Below are 24784 nucleotides of genomic sequence, written 5' to 3' on the forward strand. Positions count from 1 at the left end.
GGGGAAAGCAACAAAGCTGTCCTTTGGAGGAACCCAGGGCTTCCATGATGTGGGCAGAGAAAGACAGAGACAAACAGAGACAGAGACAGAGAGACTGAGACACAGAGAGACACTCAAAGAGAGACAGAGGCAGAGACAGAGAGAGAAAGAGAGACAGAGACTGAGACAGAGACAGAGAGAGAAAGAGAAACACACACACACAGATATTTCTCTAATTGACTCAGTCTATATTTTGTTTTTTTTATCTGACATTTTTTTTTGCAAGGCAATGAGGGTTAAGTGACTTGCCCAGGGTCACACAGCTAGTAAGTGAAGTGTCTGAGGCTGGATTTGAATTCAGGTCCTCCTGAATCCAGGGCAGGTGCTTTATCCACGGAACCACCTAGCTGCCCCCATGTGACATTTTTGTTTTGGTTCAGCAGACAAGAATGATATTTTGTCATGCTATACTAAAATAAAAGAAAAATAATGTAAAACATTTTTTTAAAAGTAGATTATTATGCGGAATATGTCTTTGGACTTTGACTAAAAATGTGACACTAGTTCTGTGTGTGTCCTTTGATGCTCAGTCTCCTTTCAGCTTTCTGCTTATGTTCGTTGCCAAATGCCACCTCCACCAAGCAGGGAAGGGGCTGCATTTGGGATGAGCTTTTGTACCTGAACGCAGAACACAAAGTCAGGCATCCAGGGATGTTTGAAATTTGTGGTTTGTGATGAAATAGCAGGAGATCACAATTCAGTCTGAGCCAAATCCCAGTTATTCAGGGTAATGGAGGAAAACCTTGTTCCGCATGACCCACAAGCGCAGTTAGTTGGCTAGATGTACAAACCAGATAAAAAAATAATGAAAATTATGTAAACTTCCTTTTAAATGTGCAGTTTCACTATAAGTGTCTGTAAACGTTGTTGGAATTGGCAGCATTAGGAGGGAGAAAAAGAAGTCATTCTTGATGAAAGGAATGCAAAAAAAATCAGGCAGGGGCACAGCTACTGTTCATCATGGTAGGAATCTGACATTTAATCTTGAGTACCTGAATTATGACTCAGATTACACTGGCCCTTGTGGCGGGAATCTGGCTGGGTCTCAGCTTGGGATCAAGACCAGTTCTCTGGTGCTAAATGAATCCCATCCAACTTGGGCAAGGGGGCTAGATGGAGCAGCGACATCCAGGGAAGTTGGGAGTATGTGTCACCAGACACAGGTGGGCAAGTCAGCAAATGGAGGTGGTATCAGACATAGAAGAAAAGTCAATGCACCACCAGATTTGAGGAGGTGGGAAGCTGACCTGGGCATAGCTTACATTTCTGGCTGAGAGAGTTTAGGGTTAGGTGACTGCCTGCTAGATAGAGAGTTGGGGGCAGCTAGGTGGCACAGTGGATAGAGCACCGGCCCTGGATTCAGGAGGACCTCAGTTTAAATCTGGCCTCAGACATTTGACACTTACCAGCTGTGTGACCCTGGGCAAGTCACTTAACCCTCATTGCCCCACTTAAAAAAAAAGAAAGTTGGGTTCAATTTGTCCCGCTTGAAGGCCTCTCAGTTTTAAGTCTGGCTATGCACTGGTTGGCCTTGTTTTCCAGACTTACCCAAATCCCCATCAGTGGGGATTTTTGTGTGTGTTACTGATGTCCTCATCAACTTACATGCCATTTACAGACTGATGGTCCTTCTTCAAACCTGTTAGCTGGAGGCTTTCCTATTCAGTCACTACCTTCATTTACCTCTGTGGAACTGATGGGGTAACCCCAGGATAAGGGCTTCCTGTCCCTGACCCTTCTCTGCATAGCTTGATCCAAAGCACCTGTTGCCATACATTTCAGATACTCCCTCCCTTCCCACTTGGATCTCTGCTGGTTACCCATCCTGCCCCTGCTTAGTGTGAGATTTAAAATTGGATATTAGATCATAAATCTCCCCTACTTAACTTTTCCCTTAATTTATCTCCCAGACTAGTAAATGGAAGAAGCTTTTGGTTTTCTAGATAGAGCCTTTATTGTATATAAGGTGTTGTTGATTAGAAGGATAGGAAAATAGAAATACAGTACAAATCGTCTTAAATCTAGGCTTAGTCTATATTCCTTATAAAAACTCACCAAACCGAAAAGGCCACCTTTGGAGTGAGGGAGACCGTCTGTGCCGCGCCGCCAGGAGTCCCGCCAAGCAGGCAAAAAGGCCTACTCTCGTTCTCTCCACCCCGGAAGTCAAAAAACCCAGCAGGCAGTCTGACATGCGCAGCAGGCGGACTGTACATCTCCTCCCCAAAAGGGTGGTCCTTGAAAAACTGGCGTCTTTCAGTTATCCTAACCGACTGTTAAAAACTTTCATATTTTACCACATTAGAGAAACACCCTGGATACCAGGCTGCCTAAAATTGGCATATAGTTGCCATGTCCCACCTGCCCTCTCACATGGTTTATGATCTAATTTCTGAATTCATGTTCCCACTGCTTGTCTCTAGAATCATTAAGGCCCAAGTATGCTCTCATATTTGGAACATCTCCCCATCTTTTAGCCTTCAGGTCATCTCTTCAGGATGTGTAGATTTCCATTGTCAGCTTCTTCTAGTCTGGCCCACTCCACCATCACCTGAGCCCGTATTAGGACCCATTTCTTTCTTTTTCTTTTTCTTTTTTGCGGGGCAATGGGGGTTAAGTGACTTGCCCATGGTCACACAGCCAGTAAGTGTCAAGTGTCTGAGGCCGGATTTGAATTCAGGAACTCCTGAATCCAGGGCCGGTGCTTTATCCACTGCACCACCTAGCTGCCCCCAGGACCCATTTCTAAACCAGGGCCCTAGCCATCCTCCTCAGGGGAATTCAGACTTCTTAGGTCCACAAGCCCTCCTTTGTCATATTGTATAACACACATTGACTATGCTTGTCAACATTTTGGGAAGGACTCCTCCCTTCCTGGGGCCTTCATTCTCTTTGGTCTCCACCACCTTTTCCCTGCTGCATTGTTCCCTTCCCTTTCAAATATAACTCCTGTGTGTAACTCCCATTAGAATGTTAACCCCTTGAGGGCAGGGACTGTCTTGCTTGCTTGTATGTGTATCCATCCCCACAGTACCAGGTGTAACGATTGGAATAACGCCACCTGCTGGATACTTACTGTAGAGGAGTTCTGCCCATGAAGGGAAGGTCTTTGAGGGCAAGACCAGGAATCAGGAAGTGACGCGGGCTAGTGGGAGGAGGAAGGAAGAGACTGGCGCTCAGTCTAGTCCCCCCCTGTTGTTCCTCAAGAAACAAAATGTTTCCTTGACGGAACAGTAAAAACAATATGATAACTATTGCTAACTAATAATATGTGAACAACAATATAGAAAAGGAAGAGAGGAAAGTTTTGTCCAGAGGGGCGATTTTTTTTTGTCCTCATGAACCGACGCTTTGACATTAGTCTTGCAAAGGGAGGGCCTCTGCAGAGAATACATGTTACAGATGGTGTATATTATAACAGAAAGAGAAAAAAACCAACAAAAAGAACAAATCAAAACTGTTCATTTAAAGTCTCTGAAAGTCTTTTCTCAGATGTCCTCTAGGTGTAGTCGTGGAATGGAAGTCTTTTCAGGGGTTGATGTGTGGATGCTGGTAATCAGCCAGGAAAATTTCCTACAAAATTGAGCTTAACACAACTTTAAAATAGCTTTGTCAATAATCAAATCAAACAATGAAAGTTCTCAAAAACATGTCTAAGGGAATTCAGAATCTTAGTTGTTACACATGAAACATATAATAAAACAAAAATTGAACCATTCTTTAAAATTATAATATTACTATAGTCCCCCCCTTATGGAGGGTAATTGAGAAGACAATTGCTGCGATATTAATTATTAAAAATAATTTTTATCTGTTTCATCACTTTTTGCATCATCTGCCTAATTATCCTCATGCCATTATGAGAAATTTTAAAATCTAATATAATTAGTAACAGATGTCAAGGCCAAATTCAACACTGTTATTTATCATGACACCTGAGATAATTATGGGGGTTACCATAAAAGAACAGAGAAATGATGGGATATGAGCATTCCCACACTTGAGCAATATGTACTGCCCATACAGTATGCCAGGCTTAAAATAGGTGGATGGAATATACGTCCATGCCACCGAACATATTGGAGGAAACTGAGTCAGACTTAATCAGATGCATGGGATTGAGATGGTCCATGGCATCAGGCATATAGGAGGGAGCATAGAAGCCAGGTGTAGAAGTGAGATGGGTAGGATCAATACTTCCAGCCATCTGTACAATATTGTGGGGAAAAATAAAATAAAATATTAAACCAAGAGAATCCAACCTCAACATTTGTCAAAAGCCGTTCCCTTGGCCATACCTTGACTTCATGCATGTCTCCCCTCATGTGACAGTTCAGTGTCTGCTCTTGCATGTATTCCTCTTGTGATTGGATGGCACCTTGGCCAACTGGCATCTGATAACTCAGAATAAAGGCAATTAATGTCTTAAATGATAAGTTCCCATAATCCAAGTCTCATATGGATTTAAAAATTGAGGATAATAAATGATTGCAAAAAATGTGAATACATCTTGACTCAGAACACAATATATAATTATGCAACAATTTCAAATGATACCCCTTTTTTTACTTAGTATACAATTACTTTTGTGAAAAATCAGAACATATTTGAATACAAGTTAAAGCACAACACAATCTCAAAGAAAACTTTTTTTGAAAAAAGAAAACTTTTACAAACATTCCCCTTTTTTTTGAATATGCTTATTAAAAATAATACTTCTAGAATCAATTTACACTTGCCATGGCAACCAATTTGCCAGGGAAATGCTTTAAAGAGTTTGATCAAATAATCAGTTGAGAGAAAAAAAAATAGCAAAAACAAACAACTCAGAATATGGGAGCACAATACTCCTAGAATTAACATTGTATTATGAAATCAAAACCATCTTGCAATGTTTCAAAATTAGATAGACAAATGAATAGAAGAAAATACACATGGAACAATAAAATACAGTGAAATTCAAACTAAGGAATTCTAAATGAATATGAACTTAATATCAATAAGAGTATTATAAAATATAAACTTGATCACATGACTATAAAAAGCTTTTACAAATATTCTCCTTGTTTTAAAAACTAAGTATAAGACACAATCTCAAAAGCATTAAAATCTCTATGAAAATAAACCTATACCATTAATTCCAAAATGTATATGTAATAGCATAGAAATCCTATGTAACCTCTGAACTGACATTAATAATCTTAGTGAATTCAGAACACTCTTGATTCCGATATCTAAAATCCCCAATACTCATATCAATACCTTGCTGCTTACTTCCACATTTCTGTAAAATATATACCCTTCCATGGCAAAAGAAGCAGAGTCTTGAACTATGTTGATTGTCATTCTTATTCAGCTTAAGTTTTTCTTCTTTAACCCCTCTATATTGTCTGTCAGTCTTTTCACCATACAAATGCTTTATAAGATTACTAATTAAAGACAAAAGCAGGTTAGCAAAATTATGAACAAAACGAGTATATCTGGAATTTAAAGGGTTTTCTAAGGTTGTCTCAGAAGCACAGCCAGGCTGGGGAAGGGCTGAGCCTGAAGCTGCAAATGTAGTTAGAGAAAGTTGAGCATGCGCATCAAATCTCTGGACTTCCCAGGCCGGGGAAGCAATGGGCTTGGCCATGGGAGGAGTAGAGGGTGGGGTTTGGAGAGGAGGGGAGGGACCCTCCCACTAGCCCGCGTCACTTCCTGACTCCTGGTCTTGCCCTCAAAGACCTTCCCTTCATGGGCAGAACTCCTCTACAGTAAGTATCCAGCAGGTGGCGTTATTCCAATCGTTACACAGGCATACAGTAAGAGCTTAATAAATAGGGTGGTAAACAGATTCCTGGGCCTGGAACCTGAGTTCAAATCTTGCCTCAGATACTTTTTAGCTATGTGACCCTAGACAAGTTTAACCTCTGTTTTCCTCATTCTACTCAACTGTAAAGTGGGGATAATAACAGCACCTACCTGGCATAGCTATTGTGAAAATTAAATGAGATAATATTTGTAAAGTTCTTAGCACAGTGCCTGGTATACAGTAAGTAGGTACTATAGAAATGCTTATTCCTTTCCCTACTCCTTCCCTCTCCTATCTATATATCTAGCTTATCTTTGTCTATCAATTATCTACCAATCAAAATATCTCTCTATCTCAGTGTTTAAGAGGAAAATGGCTGCAGGTGCAAGGGGCTATTAGACTTGGGTACCAATTAGAGACCAAATAATAGGCACTTTTTTGGGTGTAGTCATTTTCAGTGCCCTCCCTACTCTTGCTCCATAGTGAGAAAAAAAATAATACAATTCAGAATAAGCTGCAACTGGTAAGGAGTTCTAGAGACAAAAAAGGCATTTTTTTTCCTCTGTGCGAATTTAGAACATAGGTAGAGCAGTGAACTTGTAGTCAAGATGGCCTGAGTTCAAATCCTGTCTCAGACACTTACTATTTGTGTAAGCATGGGAAAAGTCCCTTAATTTCCCTTAGCCCAGTGGTATGCTAGAGCCAACTCACACAGGCTGGCCAATTGTTAACCTCTGAAACTGGCAAATGCTACAAATGGTTCATTACTTTGTAGATTGTCTAGGTTTAAGAAAGTAATGGAAAAATGTTAATAATGCAGATTAAAATTAAAAGTGTGTGGTATATACATTTTTCATCCTCAGTTGAATGGGAATAATACTAACACCTACAGTTGTGAGAACTAAATGAAATATTTGTAAAGTGCTTTTCAAACCTTAAAGTGCTATATAAATGTGGTTATTATGATTAAAAGAGTACTATCAAAGAAGGGCTGGATAGGATGATGACAACTGAAAATAGAGATGGTGGAACCAATCAATTTTGATTTTGCTACTGCTTTATCTGCCAAAGAGAAAGACCTTTGCATTGGAAAAGCCAGAACATAAATGACTAACAAGGAGCTAACTACAAAGAAGAGCAAGGGGGTTCATCATAGAGGAATCCTCTCGTTTCCTTGGGCCCAAGAGAACTATTTCCTCAGGTAGTGAAAAAATGACGTGTGTGATTGGTGAGCCTTTGTCAATGATATTTGAAAGCTTATGGAAAACCAAAGAAGTTCTGCAGGACTGGAGAAGGTCAGTTTTTTTAAAGGAGGAGAATAGATTCTGTAAATTCTAGGTCAGTGAATCAAAATTTGGTTCTTGGGAGAATTCTGGAGCAAATCATTAAGGAGATGGTTAATGATCATCTAGAAGAGGAAGTCATGAGGACAAAGAACTAGCGTGGCTTCATCAAGAGCAGTTCATGCCAACCTAACCTTCTTTTTATTTATTTTTTGGCCAGGGTTACTAAACCGATAGATGAAGAAATGCTTTAGAAATAGTTTACTTAGATTTTAAGAAAGGATGAGATTAAATATTTCATTCTATTCTTGCAGAAAAGGCAGAGACATCTAGACTAAACAATAATACAATTAGATGGATGCAGAACTCATCGAATGACTAGATTCAAAGAGTGATAATGAATAGTTCAATGTCATCTTGCCAGGAAGTCTCTGTTGGAGGACCTCAGGGATCTGTACTTGGTCTTGTGCCATTTCACTTTTTTATCAGGGATTTGAATAAAGGAATAGAAGACATAGTTATCAGATTTACAGATGACATCAAGCTGGGAAGGGTAACTAACAGACTGGATGACCACCAGTATCCACGTAGATCTTCACAGGCTAGAGCATTGGACTGAATCTAAGAATACGCTATCTAGTAGGGATAAATATAAATTCTTAGATGTGAACTAAAAAAAACACAACTAAACCTCTCAAAAATAGGATGGAGAGGCAGGGCTGGACAGCAGTTTAACTGAAAAAGATTTGAGGGTTTTAGTGAACTGCAAGCTCAGTATAAATCACTATAATGAGGGAGTCAAAGAAGCTCATGTGACCTTGGACTATGTTAATACTGATATATATGCCCTGATCAGATCACATTTGGAGTATTTTGTTCAGTTATGGGTGCTGGAATTTAGGAAGGGTATTGTTGAGCTCCAATGTGTCCAGAAGAAAGGCAAGCAATATGGTGAAAAACTTTGAGTAGAGGTGATTTGATGATTGGAAGTCTTGTCAGGTATTCTAGAGGAGAGAATCCTTTTTTGGATTTGGGTTGGACTATGGCCGCTGTGGTTGCTTGTAATTCTGGAATTCTGTGATTTTGTTAAGACATAGTCTCTCTCTTTCTTCTTTCCTTCCCTTCTTTCCTCCCTCCCGCCTTCCTTCCTTCTTTCCTTCTGTGCCTACCATGTCTTGCACCTTCCACCTCTCTTCTTGAAGAATACCTGATATGTAAGTATGAATATTCTGAGTAATCTACATGTCTTTTGGCATCTTTCATTTCTAAATCCCAGACAATAATTTTGGATCTTTTTTTCTTTTCTTTTCTTTTCCTTTCGTGGGGCAATGAGGGTTAAGTGATTTGCCCGGGGTCACACAGCTAGTAAATGTCAATTGTCTGGGGTCGAATTTGAAGTCAGGTCCTCCTGAATCCAGGGCCGGTGCCTCATCCACTGTGCTACCTAGCTGTCCCCTTCTGATCTATTTTTAATCATTTTTCCTTCTTTCCTTCTTCACACTAAAATCACCAGGCATAATGGTTTGTAGGAATTTTTCAAGTTCTTGGTAGAAATCCATGTTTTCATCCTCTGTGAGTTGTGCCGGCACATGATATGCAGTTCTTTTTTTTTTTAATTTTCTTTCTTTCTTTTTTTTTTTTTTTGGTAAGGCAATTGGGATTAAGTGACTTGCCCAGAGTCACACAGCTAGTAAGTGTTAAATGTCTGAGGCTGGATTTGAACTCAGGTATTCCTGAATCCAGGGCCGGTGCTCTATCCACTGTGCCACCTAGCTGCCCCGATATGCAGTTCTTCTTAAGACCGTTTGCTTGCTTGTGCACCTCATGAGGCCTTCAAGATGGAATGAACAACTACTGCATGAAGTGATGCTTCTTCTTGCCTTCAGTACATCGTGAACTCAGCTCCACCTTCTCCTTCCTTTGTCTCTTCTAGAAAAAACTATGAACCATCTTTCCATTTGCTTAACTTATTTGTACCTTCTGGGTTCATTTTGAATCTAAATATAGTTCAGTTCCTGAAGTAATATGCTACCTCATTGGTTACAGGGCAAAGATTTCAGCTTTAGAGTGCCAGCCATTAAATTGAGGCATGTAAGTGGTCAGAAACTATTCCTCTTATCACTGACTGCCATCACACCACAATGATGGCAAAAGGGTCAGGAGGCACAAGCGACTGAGGCCCATATGGTGGGTTTTTTTTGTGTTTTGTTTTGTTTTTGCAGGGCAATGGGGTTTAAGTGACTTGCCCAGGGTCACATAGCTAGTAAGTGTCTGAGGCCAGATTTGAACTCAGGTACTCCTGAATCCAGGGCCAGTGCTTTATCCACTGCGACACCTAGCTGCCCCCCATATGGTGTTTTAATGGTTTTATGGGTTGCCTTAGCCAAAGGATTCACCAGTAGTGGTCAAGCTGCTGGTAATGGACTTCCCTGTATTTAGTTATATGATGATTCTTTGACAGTAGGTAAAATCTGTTATCTAGGAGAATTCTCAAAGCTTTTCCATTTTGGTAAACCTAGTATTTTGTTGTTGTTGGGTGTTTTTTTTTTTTTTTTTTTTTTGCGGGGCAATGAGGGTTAAGCTACTTGCCCAGGGTCACATAGCTAGTGTCAAGTATCTGAGGTCAGATTTGAACTCAGCTTCTCCTGAATCTAGGGCTGGTGCTTTATCCATTGCTCCACCTAGCTGTCCCCAAACCTAGTGTTTGTTTTTCAGTTCTCATCCTTATTGATCCCTTTTCAGTGTCTGACACTGTCAGTTACTCCTTTTCTCCTCCCTAGATTTTTGTGACACAGTTCTCTCTTGGTTCTCCTAATAATCAACTGAACCCATCTTCTCAGTCTCCTTTGCTCGATTATGCACATGTCCTGCTCCTTCTGTGTTGGCATAACCCAGGTTTCTGAGCTGGCATATCTTTTCTTATCTCTACACTTTCTCCCCTGATGATCTTACCAGCTGCCATGGGTTTAATGATCATCCCCTGCAAATGACTCCTAAATCTGTATCTTGTCTTTTTTAAGCTCTATTCTGACAACACTAGCCACCTGGATGTTCAAAATACAACTTTTTAACCCATCTCCCCCTTCCCAACCCCCAAGCCCATGCTAGCAACCTAGGACTCATCGTTTTTTCTTCACTCTCTCAGCCCCTATATCCTGTCAGTTGCCAAGACAATGACTCTGTCTCAGGCCTTCTTCTCTCTTCCCTCTATACTATCTAATTGGAGGGGTATCTCGTCAGCTCCTATGAGCTTAATTATGCAGATGATTTCCAGTTTTATATATATGGCCCTAGTCTCTCTCCTGAGCTACAGTCTTGTGTCATCATTTGGACATTTTGTACTGGATATCTCATAGATATTGCAAATTCAACAAGTCTAAAACAGAATTTGTCTTTCTCCTCTCAGCTGCACTTCTGACTTTTGGACTTTGACACCAGACTTCAGCTACAGTCTTACCCTGGGTCATCCCTCTCCAGGTACTTAATAATACTTCATCCCCAATTGATAAATGGTCAAAGGATATGAACAGGCAGTTTTCAGATAAAGAAACCAAAACTATCTATAGTCATATGAAAAAATGCTTTAAATAACCATTAATCAGAGAAATGCAAATTTAAAAAACTCGGAGGTACCATCTCACATGTATCAGAGTGCTAATATAACAAAAAAGGAAAATGTTGGATGTTGGGGTGGATGTGGGAAAACTGGGATGCTAATCTACTGTTGGTGGAGTTGTGGATTGATCTAACCATTCTGGAGAGCAATTTGGAACTATGCCCAAAGGGCTATAAAACTGTACATACCTTTTGATCTAGCGATACCACTGCTGGGTTTATATTCCAAAGATATCCAAAAAAGAGAAAAGAACCTATTTGTATAAAAATATTTATGGCAGCTTTTTTGTGGTGGCTAAGAATTGGAAATCAAAGGGATGCCCATCAACTGGGGAATGATAAACAAACTGTGGCATATGATTGTAATGGAATATTATTGTGCTATAAGAAATGACAAGCAGGATGATTTAAGAAAAACCTGGAATGACTTACATGAACTTATCTATAGTGAAGTGAACAGAATGAGAACATTGTACATAGTAACAGCAATATTGCACAATGAAGATCTGCGAATGACTTAGCTATTTTCAGCATTGTACACAGAGACAGCAATATTGTTTGATGAAGAACTGTGAATGTCTTGACTATTCTCAGTAATACAATGATCCAAGACAATCCCAAAGGACTAATGATAAAACATACTATCCACCTCCAGAGAAAGAATTGATATTGATTAAACACAGACTGAATGAAGCATGTTATTTTTCACTTTGTTTTTTTCATTTTTTTTCTTTTATTGAGTCTTCTTATACAAAATGACCAATGTGGAAATGTTTTACTTAAGTGCACATGTATAACCTATATCTGATTACGCCCCTCGGGTGGGGGAGGGGAGGAAGGAAGAGAGGGATAGAATTTGGAATTCAAAACTTTAAATAAACATGTTTATTAAAAAAAAGAAAAGTAGGGGCAGCTAGGTGGCGCAGTGGACAAAGCACCGGCCCTGGATTCAGGAGGACCTGAGTTCAAATCCGGCCTCAGACACTTGACACTTACTAGCTGTGTGACCCTGGGCACAGTCACTTAACCCCCATTGCCCTGAAAAAAAAAGAAAAGAAAAATAAAAAATACTTGGTGAATGAATTATGAATAGTAGATTAATATATGATATTTCTTCCCAGGATAGAACTAGACAGCTTCTACAAGAGGGAAGAGAAAGGGGTAAGATAAAGTTTGGGTGGCTATGGGATACAATGGGACACCAGCTGGGCAGGTTAAAGCCAGGTGAGGCATCCTGATGGAAACTTTGGGTCTTTTGCATTGTGGGGCACCCTGTGTATATGGTGGGCTGGTGGGCAGCCCTGAATAGAATTATAGCACCATGGATTTTAATGGAGTGTCCAGTGGTAGGAAATTTCTGAAAAAAGCCTTTCCTATGCCATTATTTTATTTAGAGGCAACTCTTCTTGTCCCTAGTGATGGAACTGACTGAATTTATAGGGCTTACTCAGTGATCAGGTTTGAGTTTAGAAGGCAGTATCTCATGCAGGAGTTCTGCAATGTTTTTGTGTCATGGACCATCCCCCTTCACTTCCAGCAGTCTGGTGAAGCCCATGGACCATTTTTTCAGAAACAGTCTATCTATCTATCTATTTATTCATCCATTTATTTATTTATTTGTCTATTTATTTATTTGGTGAGGTAATTGGGGTTAAGTGACTTTCCCAGGGTCACACAGCTAGTAAGTGTTAAGTGTCTGAGGCCGGATTTGAACTCAGGTCCACCTGAATCCAGGACCAGTGCTCTATCCACTGTACCACGTAGCTGCCCCAGTCTATTTATTTTTAAATGCATAAGATAAAATACATAGGAATACAAAGGAAATTAATTATATTGAGACTTACTTATGAAAATGTTAAAACCCCAAGTTCTTAACCCCCTGAATTGTAGTGGAATAAACACTGAGTTTTATGGAGCCCAGAGATTGGTGTTCTAGTCTTGGCCCTTCCCTAACTTTCTGTGTGACTTGGGGAGATCTGCTTCTCCTCTCTAGACCTCAGTTTCCTCATCTATAAACTGAAAGTTTTGAGGACCTTCCAACCTTCAAGACTCTGTTTTGAATTCTTCTTGGCCTCAATCCAAGATCTTGTTTGGAGGCGCTTTGGGAAGTTCCCAGAGTAGCACAGCAGGTGGCGATCTTTCCCCTGTGATGGGCCTTGCCCCAGCTCTTTCCTGTAAGGAATAAGCCCATGATCAGAGTAAGAGGCCAGATCCAAGATCCCACAATCAGACAGTGGCAGAGTCTGCATTAGAACTCAGAACTCCTAACCACCCAGTTCTGCTGTGCCCTTAGTACTATCTTCTGGTGGATGCCAGCCAGTCTAGTCCTTAGGGAGCTGGCTCCTTGCCCCCTGGGCAGTTCTATCCCAGCTGCCGCAAGTTGCGAATGATGCTTGGGAGAGAGTGCATGAGTCTGAGAGTCTCAGCAGGGGCTGAAGAAGGACTGTGTGGTGTGTGAGGAAGACTCCTTGGATACTGTCACTCATATGGCAGCGGGGCACCCAGTGCCTGTGGCCTGGTTACGTGGCTCAGGCACCCGGCCACTTCTAGTCATCCCAGGTCACCCCCAGCTGCTTGTACGGCTCCGGTCCCTTCACAGTCTTAGTCGCAGAGTCCTTAATGACTCAGTGGAAAGAGAGCCGCTTTGGGTTTCAGAGGCTCTGTGTTCAAATCTGGTTCTCTGGCACTTAACTAACTATGTGAGCTCCAGGAGGTGCCTTCATTCCCCTGGCCTGTGATTTCCTTTTCTATAAAACGAAGGGGTTGGTTTTAATGGTCCTCTGAATCACCCTGGGGACCCCCGGCAGCCGGCCCGCTCATTGTTCCTGCATCCTCCAAGGCCAAGGCCACAAAAAGAACATGGAATTTTTTGGAAGCCGTGCATAGACCGTGTCTCTCAGGGCATTTATTCCATCCTGTACGATGGAGACTTCTTTTCTCTTGTGTGTCACCGTCCCTGCCCCCTCCCTCACTGAGCATCAAGCTCTGCTTCTGAGACAGGCTCAGAGGCTTGTGTCTGACATCTAGGTTCACCGAAGCATGGTGAGATTCAGGGCGTAACATAAGCTGTCGGAGACTGAGGTCAGCCTAGCTGGTGTTTTTCCTCCTTTGGCACCAAGGAGACTTTGTGCCATTTTTCTGGTCTCCTCAAGCACTAGACCCTCCCCTGTCCCTGGGTCACTTTCAGTAGCTGGCTCCCCCTACTTGACTGAGGAGAACCAGGGCATCTGCCATGAGTTCTCCCAAGGGCACTCCTTAAAGCTTCTATGTTATCTTCACTAATTCTTCATTCATTCAGACAACTACCTCTTAAGGGCGTATTATGTGGAAGACTCTGTGCTGGGTGCTGGAGATACCAAGACAAAAGTAAAAAGGGTCTTGCCCTCAAGGAACTTAACATTCATTCTATGGGGGGGAGGGGGAGAACAATAGGTACACGTATAATTAAGTAAAAAATACAAACCAGGTACATGCAAAGTCATGGCGGGGGGTGAGAAGGAAAGGTCCATTTTCTCTTGATTTCTTGTCTCTTAGGATAAGATGGTCCTCCTTCTTGCTGAGATTAACTTCAGCTACGTAAGTCATCCTATTCCCTCTGGCCTCTTTCTCCTTTCATCTCCAGTATTTCTGTCTACACTGGTTCTTGTCTTATATCTATAAATATACTTGGGGTGCCACAATCCTAACTTCGCTGCTTTCTCTTCCCCACCAGGGGAAAAAAGGAGGTTGATCAGAAGAATTCCTGATCAATTTGATGAATTTCTCAATCGCTTTAAAAATACAAGGCATGGGTCTTTGTTTGGAAGCACTCAAAGGGCTTTCTCCATGGGTTATAGGTCGACCTACTGGTGTATTGATTAGTTTTGCTGATTGCCTTTTCTCTTCTTCCTATTTTCTTTTATTAATATTCTTTGCTATATGGGTTGGCTCTTGGGGAAGGAGAAGGGATTTGGGGGAAATTTAGGCAATGTAAAAACAACACGGTAATAAAAATTATTTTTTTAAAAAAGTACAATTTCTGAGTAGATGTGATAGATTGCAGAATCATTTAAAAATAACGATAATCAAAATATCTCATCATAGACTTGCAGCTGAAAGGGAACTTTAAGGCCATCCAGTCTAATCCTGCCTCACTTTATGGTTAAGGAAACTAGGGACCCAGACAGGTTGAGTGATTTGCTCAAGGTAAACAACAGGTAGGATTTGAACTGAAGTTCCCCGATTGTGAAGTCTGGATTCCCCTTAATGATATTTAACTCTATTAGCAAGATCTCAGAGGGATTATGTTAGGAAAGAGGTTTTCTTGGATTTTTAAAAATAGACTTAAAAGGGCTTTGAGAAGTGAGCAAATCTCATCTTGTTCAGGATGAACAGTGGAAAACTGATTTTCACTCTAATAACTAATCGTTGTTGATGGGATGAGTGAAGTCCTGCCAGTTCTGTGTCATGTCTCTCTAATGTGATGCCTACCCTTCACCAGGGTCTCGACTTTCACCTTCCTTCAGGCCCTTCATACCTCTGGGAGGGACTCTTTTCACAGCATCCACACATTTCGGTTCTCCCTGATTCCAGTCTCTTACTTTTTGAATCCATCCACAATGAAGCAGCAACACCTGTCTCCCCAATGTGCAGTTCTTATGTCACTCCTCTGCTAAAAAAAATCTTTATTGATTCCTCATTGACAATAACAACCCTACCCCCGACTTGTTAGCTTGACATTCAAGAATTCTGACCATCCCACCTCACTCTTCCCATCCCATCCCATGCTTACTGACTTCCATGTTAAACTGGATAATTTCATATTCCTAGAACTCGCTGTTTTCCCATCTTGGTCTTTTAGTTGGACTCATTTGTAATAATACTTTCCAGGGACAGCATTGAAAGGGAACAGGGACTTTGCATCCTGACAAACCAGATATCAATGATATCTGCTGATATCATTTCCATGAAATCTTACTTTCGTGGAAAGACTCATCTGGTCATTGCCTCCCTAAATATTTTGAATGACATTTTATCAATACAATTACAATCATCCATTAGCTGATCTGCAAATGTTTATGGAGGGCACATAACGTATAAGTAACTTCTCTTGGTATTCCTGCAGTCTATCAGGCGACGGGTGTTCCCTCTCTTGATCAGATTTTGGCAGAGGGTAGAAAAGTGAATTGCTGCAAAATGTAATATCTTTGCAGTCATCCTGTTCCTTACCCTGAAGTTGCTGTAGCAACAGAGCCAAGAAAGCTCTCCATTAGAGAGAGAGAGAGAGAGCTCCCTGAGTTTTAACCCTATTATTCAATCAGGCTTGGAAGACTGTGGGGGTGAGCAGTCCTGTCACAGGGCAGGAACAAGATTTTTAACTTTGATAGGGCATATAATTAACTAAATCCAATAAGTCTTGGGAATAAGTAGAATGTAACATTTAGAAGCGAGCACTGGGTGTTTTTCCAGCATTACCAAGGAGTCAGAAGATCTCTTTCCTTCCTAGAAGAAGCTGAGAAGGAAGAATGATCCAGGGGAGAGAGGGCTAGATTTAAAATCAGAAGGTCTGGATTACAATTTTAGATCCTTGATGCTGACTAACTGTGTGGTCTTGGGCAAGAGGCTGTACCTTGATGGGCTTCAGCCCCGTCATCTGCAAAATGAAGGGATTGTACTCAAGATCTCTGACTCTTCTCGTTCTAAGTCTTGTGGCCCTACTTATCGGTAGCCACTTAGTCATCAGTATTGCATGAGGGTCACCCACTGTGTGTGGAGCCCTGGAACAAAGGAAAGGACTAGAAGAAATATAGCCCCCAGCCAGCTTTCCTTGGACAACGCCATGTACCCCAAACAAAATTACCTGCCCCCCTCCCCCCACATTTATTAAAAAAAAAATCCTCCCATATCCTCAGTGTCTGCCAGCTGGTCAAGGGTAACGAGTTGGGAAAACTAATTTACCCTAAGGTACTGATGTCTAATAGGAGCTAAATGTGTTATCTGAATTTTTAAAGAGGATGCATCCTCTTCTCTGACCACAGGCCAAAGGATGGATGTCTAACAGAGAATTTCTAATAACAGGTGGGTAGAGGAGATATTTGGGGGCTAAGGGCTCTCCTTAACAATCCATGTTTGAAAAGGTTTTTAAAAAGCACTTAAATTGGGGCAGCTAGGTGGCGCAGTGGATAGAGCACCGGCCCTGGAGTCAGGAGGACCTGAGTTCAAATCCGGCCTCAGACACTTAACACTTACTAGCTGTGTGACCCTGGGCAAGTCACTTAATCCCAATTGCCTCACTAAAAAAACCCCCAAAAAACCAAAAAGCACTTAAATTATTTTATCATGATCTCTTGTTTTTACATCACTTTCACTTCTAAATATAAATGTATATGTATGTATATATATATATATACACACATAGATATGTTTATACACACCTATGCATATACACACATACACACATGCATACAATACATACATACACAGAGAGAGCTATATATGGTACCTATGATGTACCAGGCACTGTGTTAAATGATTAATTAATTAAATTTTCATGATCAATTTCAATGTTAAATGATAAAAATATTATCAATATGACCACATGCTGACATATGATCGTGTATAGAAATATTATAATATGTACACACATGTATATATTATACCATATATACATATGATAATATTTATAAAGCATTTCACAGAGTACCTGTTACATAGTGGGTGCTTAATAAATACTTCTTCTTTTTCCCCCTTTCCCTCACCAGAGAAGTTTCTCTTGGAACAAAAAATTAAAAAGAAAGAGAAAAAGGCAGTTCAGAAAAACTAGCCAACAAATCAGCTGAGTCTAACCAGTAAATGCAATATTCTAAACCCATAGCTTGCCACCTCTGCCAAGAGCGGAGAGATGGACGTTTTCTCTTCTCTACTTCCAGGCCCAGCTTGATGATTATAGTCACACAGCGTTCAGGTTCTGTTTCTCTTGCTGTTGTTCTTTCCATCTATACTGTGGTAGTCATCTGACAGGGCGCTTTCCTGGTTTTACGTGCCTCACCTTGTGTCATCAGTGTATACAAGTCTTCTGAGGCTTCCTAACCCATTCATTATTGTTATTGTTGTTATGGTACAGTGATATGGAAGAACAGCATAGAAACAAGTGAAAGTGCAGGCAGTCCAGTGGACTCTGAGTCAACATGATCCATCAGGTGGAGATGGTCAGGATGCTCATAGGTCCATCACAGCATAGTCTAATGAAAAGGGCACTAGACAGGGACCTAAGAGAACTGGGTTCAAGTTCTTGTGCTACTATTTGCTACTTGTGTAACCTTCAGCAAGTCATTTCATCTCTCTAGGTCTCTATTTTTTCATCTGTACAATGCAGTCAGTCATCCTTGTAACTATGTCAGAGGACTACAGTGAGGATTAGTAATAATAGCTAACAGGCATGTTGCATTTTAAAGTTTCAAAGTATTTTATAAATGTGTATATACACACATATTTATGTATACATATATACACATACATATACACATATGTATATGTATATAGCCATACTATCATTGCAACCTCACAACAACCCTATGAGGTATGTATTAGAGGTTCTATTTTATCAGCTGTTTTGTAGATGAGGAAAGTGAAGCTCAGAGAGGGTAAATGTCTGACCCATAGTCACACAGCGAGTCTTTCCTATAAGTCTAGCATTTTATACCCAGGCTCTCATAGCTGACACTTACACAGCTTATCAAGCAAACTTTACATACTTATCTCATTGGAGTCTCAAAATGGTCCTATGAACTGGGTGCTATGGGGGACCTGGAAGGTGATGGAGGAAGCAGAGACTTTGCTCTACTGAGATCAAAAGGCTCCTTCAGTCCCATCCTTTGCCCACCAATAATCTGCTCCAAACCGTGCAGCTTCTACTCACCTTCTTTTTTTTTTTCAGGGCAATGAGGGTTAAGTGACTTGCCCAGGGCCACACAGCTAGTAAGTATCAAGTGTCTGAGGCCAGATTTGAACTCAGGTCCTCCTAATTCCAGGCCTGGTGCTCTATCCACTGTACCACCTAGCTGCCCCCCTCTACTCACCTTCAAGCCCACCTCCTCCCCACTGGAAACTTGGACTTCACCTAGGAAACCACATTAGGCTCTCCCAGGGGAGTTTTTGCCTTATATTGGCCAGAACCAAGCAGCCCCCTTATTTCCCAGTTGTCATTAGAATGTAAACTCTTTGAGATTGTGTAATTTAAGATTCTAAATGTGGATTCTAATGTGTTCCCCCAGTTTGGGGGAAACTGACTAAAAATCACTGATAAAACGAGTTTAGGTTTTTAAGGGTTTATTGGAAAATAGAAAGAAAAAGATTGAGAACAGAATTCTAACAGTCTGGCATTCCTATCTTTCCTCAAATCTCCTGTGAAGTCCTCTGCCGCCACCACCATCAAGTCCGGAAGCCAAAAGGGCCCGCGCTCTCTGCGCAGGCTCCCTTTCCTCCTTCCTGTCTCCTCCCAGACCATAGGAGGCTCCTCCAGTTGATTGGCTGGTAGACTTGATAGACAGCACCCATGAGCAAGCGTCATTTCCTGACGCCAAGGAAAAGCCACAATGCCTCTGAGGCATTTTCCTCATGGTGGAGCTCTCCACAGCAAGTCTCCAGTAGGTGGCGTCATTCCAATCATTACAAGATCAAGGACAGTTTTATTTATTTGCATTTCTGTCCCAAGTGCTTAGCTCACTGCTTGACATAGAGTAAATTCTTAACTAACTAACTAACCAACTAACGAATTAACGAACTCTTTCCTCTTTTCTCTTTCCTCCCCTCCCTCCCTTGCTCTCTCCCTTTCCTCTTTCTATCACCCTTCCTCCTTTTCTCTCTCTCCTCTCCATCCTCACCCTGCTCTTCCCATACCACCTTACCACAGTGAGGTACCCAGGATGTACAAATGAATGACTCTGGCCTTCTCGTAAATCTTCTATGCACACGGTCCTTTGAAAGCTGCTGTTCCTACATTTCCTTGACATACCTGGAAAGAACCATTGTTGTCTTGGCTTATTTAGCCCCACCCACTCCAAGTGGCTTCCGAGCCTGGAGAATTGAAGAATCTTAGGGTTGTAGGGGACAACAGAGGTCATCCAGCCAAAGTACTTTTTTCATTCCAGATTAATTTTATTTCAAATCATCTTTTGTTGTTTTGCTTTCCCTTGGGTGCAACATCAGAAATAAGTCAATGAATCCGTCAAATAAAAGAACAATTTGAGGCCCTGCTATGTGGACAGCACCGTGGCAGGCTTTTCAGGGTGGAGAAGGGCTACAAAGTTTGTGGTCCACGTCCAACGAGGAGCTTACAGTCACGACACAACTGCAGGCAGTGAAATGACGAGACGACAATATAAGAGACTCAAATCCAAATACAGCTAACAATTATTAAATGGTTGGTTAGTGCAAGGCTTTGGTGGTACAGAGAAGACAAAAACAACAACAACAAACAAATAAACAAAACCTTGCATTCTTCTGGGGAGGGGATAAAATTTAACACAGATAATTAATTGTGAAGTAATTTGAAGGAGAGAGCACAAACTGATGGGATCAAGAAAAGCTTCTTGGGGAGGTGGCATGTGGTCTGAGCCTTCAAGGAAGATAAGGATTCTGAAAGGTAGAGGTGAGGAGGGAGTATATTCAAGGAATGTGGGAGTGGGGTGGGTGGACCCCAGAACTCTGAGTTCACAAAACAGCCAGTTTGACTAAAACAGAATTAATAAAGGTGAATAATATGAAATAAGTGTGAAAAGGTTGGTTGAGACTAAATGTGTGGAGGGCTTTAAACACTCGGGAGTTGGTATTGTATTCTAGAAGTAGTAGGGGTCTATTGAAAATTTTTGAGCCAAGGAGTGGCAGGATAATACCTGCACCATAGGAAGTTCATTCTGGCAGGTGTGTGGAGGATGGATCGGTAAGTGGGAGGGACAGAAAGCCGGGAGACCAGTTAGGAGGCTATTGCAACAGTCCAGGAAGGCTGAACTGCTCATCTAAGGGATGGAAACTAGGATGAATAGGGAGAAAGATGAATGTGCTGAGGTCAAAGAATCATGGCAGTTCTATAATTGGGGTCAGGAAGGCCTGTATTCAAATCTTGCCTCGGACACATTAGCTAACCCTGGGCAAGTCATTAGGTTCTCTGACCTTTAGTTTCCTCATCTACAAAATGAGCAAATTGGACTAGTCAATCCCTGAGATCCCATCCAGCTCTGAATCTATGATCCTTGGACAAATTAGCAACTGATTGGATGTAGTGGTCTGGGGCGAGGGAAGAGTCAAGAATGACTCAGGTTATAAATCTGAGTGACTGGAAGGATGGTGATGACCTCAACAGAAATAGGGGAGGTTAGATGAGGGGCAAATTTAGGGAGGAAGATAATGATCTTTGTTTAGGACATGCTGAAGTTGAGATGCCCACAGGATGGCTATGTGGGAATGGGATACAGGAAAGAAATTAGGGTTAGCCATGTTAATCTGGGAGCCATCTGCATAGAGAAGGGAGTTTATATCTCTGGATATAGGCCACACACATCTACATATAAAACAGGTGAAATAACATGACAAATGAAATGTAGTTTTTAAGGAAAACATTTAATTGGTGCTTTTTATTTTTATATCACAGTTACTTCTGCATATATTTTCCCCTCACCCCTTACTCTAAATCCCCAGGAGCAATCCCTTGGGATAAATGACAGTGAAGCAAATATAGTCAACACAGTGACCACATCTGACAGCTTATGCAACCCTCTGTACCCACTGTCTCCCTCCTCTCCTGAGAATGGAGGGACGTGCATTTATCTTTCCTCACAATTCCAAGAAATCTCAAAAAAAAAACCCAAAAGGAGTTCTAGCCCACAGTGATGACCTGCTGGAACAAGTCTCATGCCCACAATATTCCATCTCATATATATGTATATGTATATATGTGTGTATATATGTATATATATGTGTGTGTGTATATATATATATATATATATATATATATATATATATATATATATATATATATATATAGTCCCTGGCGCTTTGTCTTTGCCATCACTTTTGGATATGCTAATATCTTAACACACAGGATTTCTGATAAATAATGGAAGCTAGAGCACAATCTTGATGATCTCCTGGGGGGAATAAAATGAAACAACTCGTGAATAGGCAACAATTAGTAGGAAGTTATCACCTATCCCAGGCTCACAAGAAACCTTTTTCATTTTAAACTTGGGTCTCACTTGAGATCTATAATAGCTCAGCTTAATTGGTCTGTATTCACACGTAGACCCTCCTAACATATACTCACAGGCTGGAGGGGGGTAGCCTGGAGGTGTTTGATGGAAGAGAGTATGGAAATCTAGAGCAAGAGTATTTTGTAAGCTGGAAGACACATTTAAAATGTGGCGTCATCATTATCCTCATTATTAGTCATAGTAGTTATTTCTTTACCAAATTAAGATAAATAAAATTCAACAAAATTTCTTATGCACCTTCAATGCACAAAGTACTGTAATAGGTTTTGGACATATAAGGATACAAACAAACACAAACCAATCTGTCTTTAGAATGCTAGCATTCTACTGGGGCGGGGGACATAAATATACAACAAAAAATGGAATCTAAAAGTCATTTGAGGCTGGGGAACAGTGCTAAGAACTTGAAAGATTGGGGAAAGGCTTATGTAGGAGTTAGAACCTGATCTAAGTCTTCAAAAGAAGACCAGGATTCGCAGAGACAAGGACACGGTTGCATTCCCAGGTTAAGAGGAGGTTGGTTTAGCCATGGAGCTGATGAGTTACTCTAATACTTGGACCTTCATCTGAAGGGCACTGTCCTGGCAATATTTATATACTTTGGTACCTTGCTGAAAGGCTACAGGGAATTCTTCGTTTTTTGTTTTTTCTAATGTTTTTATTTTTATTTTATTTTTAAAAATTATTTTATTTATAGTTTTCAGTTCTAATCTCTATTCCTCCTTCCCTCCTTTCCCTCTCCCCTCCCCAAGGTGGCAAACAATCTGATACGGGTTATACATGTATGATCATACAAAACATCACCATATTTGTTACCTTTTACAAGGAAATTAAGTCATAAAAAATGTAAGAAAGTGAAACATAGCATGCTTCAGTCTGTTCCATCAATATCAGTTCTTTCTTTGGAGGTGGATAGTATGTTTCATCAATAGTCTTTTGAGATTGTCTTGGATCATTGTATTGCTGAGAATAATCAAGACATTCACAGTTCTTCATCAGACAATATTGCTGTCTCTGTGTACAATGTTCTTTTAGTTCTGCTCACTTCCCAATACATCATTTCATACATGTTTTTCCAAGCTTTTCTAAAGTCATCCTTCTTGTCATTTCTTATTGCACCATAATATTCCATCACCATTATATACCACAATTTGTTTAGCCATTCTCCAATTGATGGGCATTCCTTTGATCTCCGATTCTTAGCCACCACAAAAAGAGCTGCTATAAATATTTTTGTACAAATAGGTCTTTTTCTCTTTACTGGGATGTCTTTGGGTTGTACTCAGTGACTGGAGTTGGTTAGGGAGTCTAGAATGAGGGGGGATGGTCACTCTTCAACATGTTCTAGAAAAGTAGGCTTTCCCCCACTTTTCTCTCTTTCTTCCTTAGAATTCTAGGCAGGAGTGAATACAGCAGATCTTTGTTTTCAGATGGGAAATATCCCTTGTTGTCATTCTTCCATCCTATGTCAGAGCAGAAATAGTGACTTATAGCAGAAGCAAATGTTCCTGGTGGCAGGCAGTATGTTTGGAGACAGTCTCAGGGAGAGGTTCAAGGGCACTCTGTTCCTGAACTCTTTTTCACAGAGGACAAGGTGGGAGGGGTGTTGACTCCTGGAAGCAACATGATCCCATATGAGCCCCCACATGTGACAGTGGTTCAGGCTGCATGGGTATGTAGCAAATGCATCGGGTGACACTTGGGGTGCTACAGTAGCCTACACCCTTTGGGCAAGCCTACAGAAAAGCAGACTGTCCCTTTAAATTAATTGATTAATCAATTATTAACTTATATGTAGTTTATAATGTGCCCACCAGATGTCTCTACACACAAGCCAAGAACCCAGTGGTTTTGTCAGGCTAGTGTGCCTGTGGAGCCCTCCTCAAAGGCAGAAGTACCCCCCAGATCACCAGATTTCGAAGCCTACAAACTCTTATCTTCTCACAACTCTCCATGGCTGCAAGTGATGGTTGATTCAATATCAATCTTGGTGTATGAAAAGGAAGGTTCAGTTCAAATCATTGGACAAAGATAGGAAAATCTTCATGGCCTGCCCTCTTTCTTCTACCAGTATTTGTCCCTTCCCCTAGAAATATCATGGGGATCATAGTGTGGTGATGACACCCCACTCTCTCTTTGAGTTTCACTGGCTCTTCACATTGGCAGATCTCGGTTTCCTGAGATAAACCCATCACCACCTGGTTTGAACTCCCTCCGGATCCTAAAGGTAACCTAACCTGTAGAGGGGAAATGCACTTCTTCCACTCACCAGACTAGCTCGTGGGCCATCATCCAGTGTGCTCTCTATTATTAAAACGATTATTTCTAAATATTAATATGCCATTCAAAAGGGAATACACCTACACAGTGGAGTAATATTTATAACCAGCCACTTGTAATGACAGTTTTATATCTTACATATAACCACTTTAAAATAGGGAAAATATATAGTATTATTAATATTTAACAATAATTAAATTAAATTAAATTTAATTTAACAATAATTAAATATAACAAATATAACAAAGAATTAATATGTAATATTATTAGAAATATTAAATAAATGCCTGAGTAATAAAATACATCACAAATACACATGTAAATCTAGATCCCATTCTCCTACCAGTGCATATAAGATCTATGGTAAAGAGTCTGGCAAAGAAATAAATACGTGAGGAAGCACCAGGGATACCAAGAAAGATAAAAACATTGTCCCTGCCCCCCTCAAGCTGCTCACATTCTGATAGGGGAGACGGCATGTCCACAACTATGTATATACAAGATATCTACAGAGTAGACTGAAGGTGATCTCA

The sequence above is a fragment of the Dromiciops gliroides genome, chromosome 1, assembly GCF_019393635.1.
Source record: "Dromiciops gliroides isolate mDroGli1 chromosome 1, mDroGli1.pri, whole genome shotgun sequence".
Lineage (NCBI taxonomy): Eukaryota > Metazoa > Chordata > Mammalia > Microbiotheria > Microbiotheriidae > Dromiciops > Dromiciops gliroides.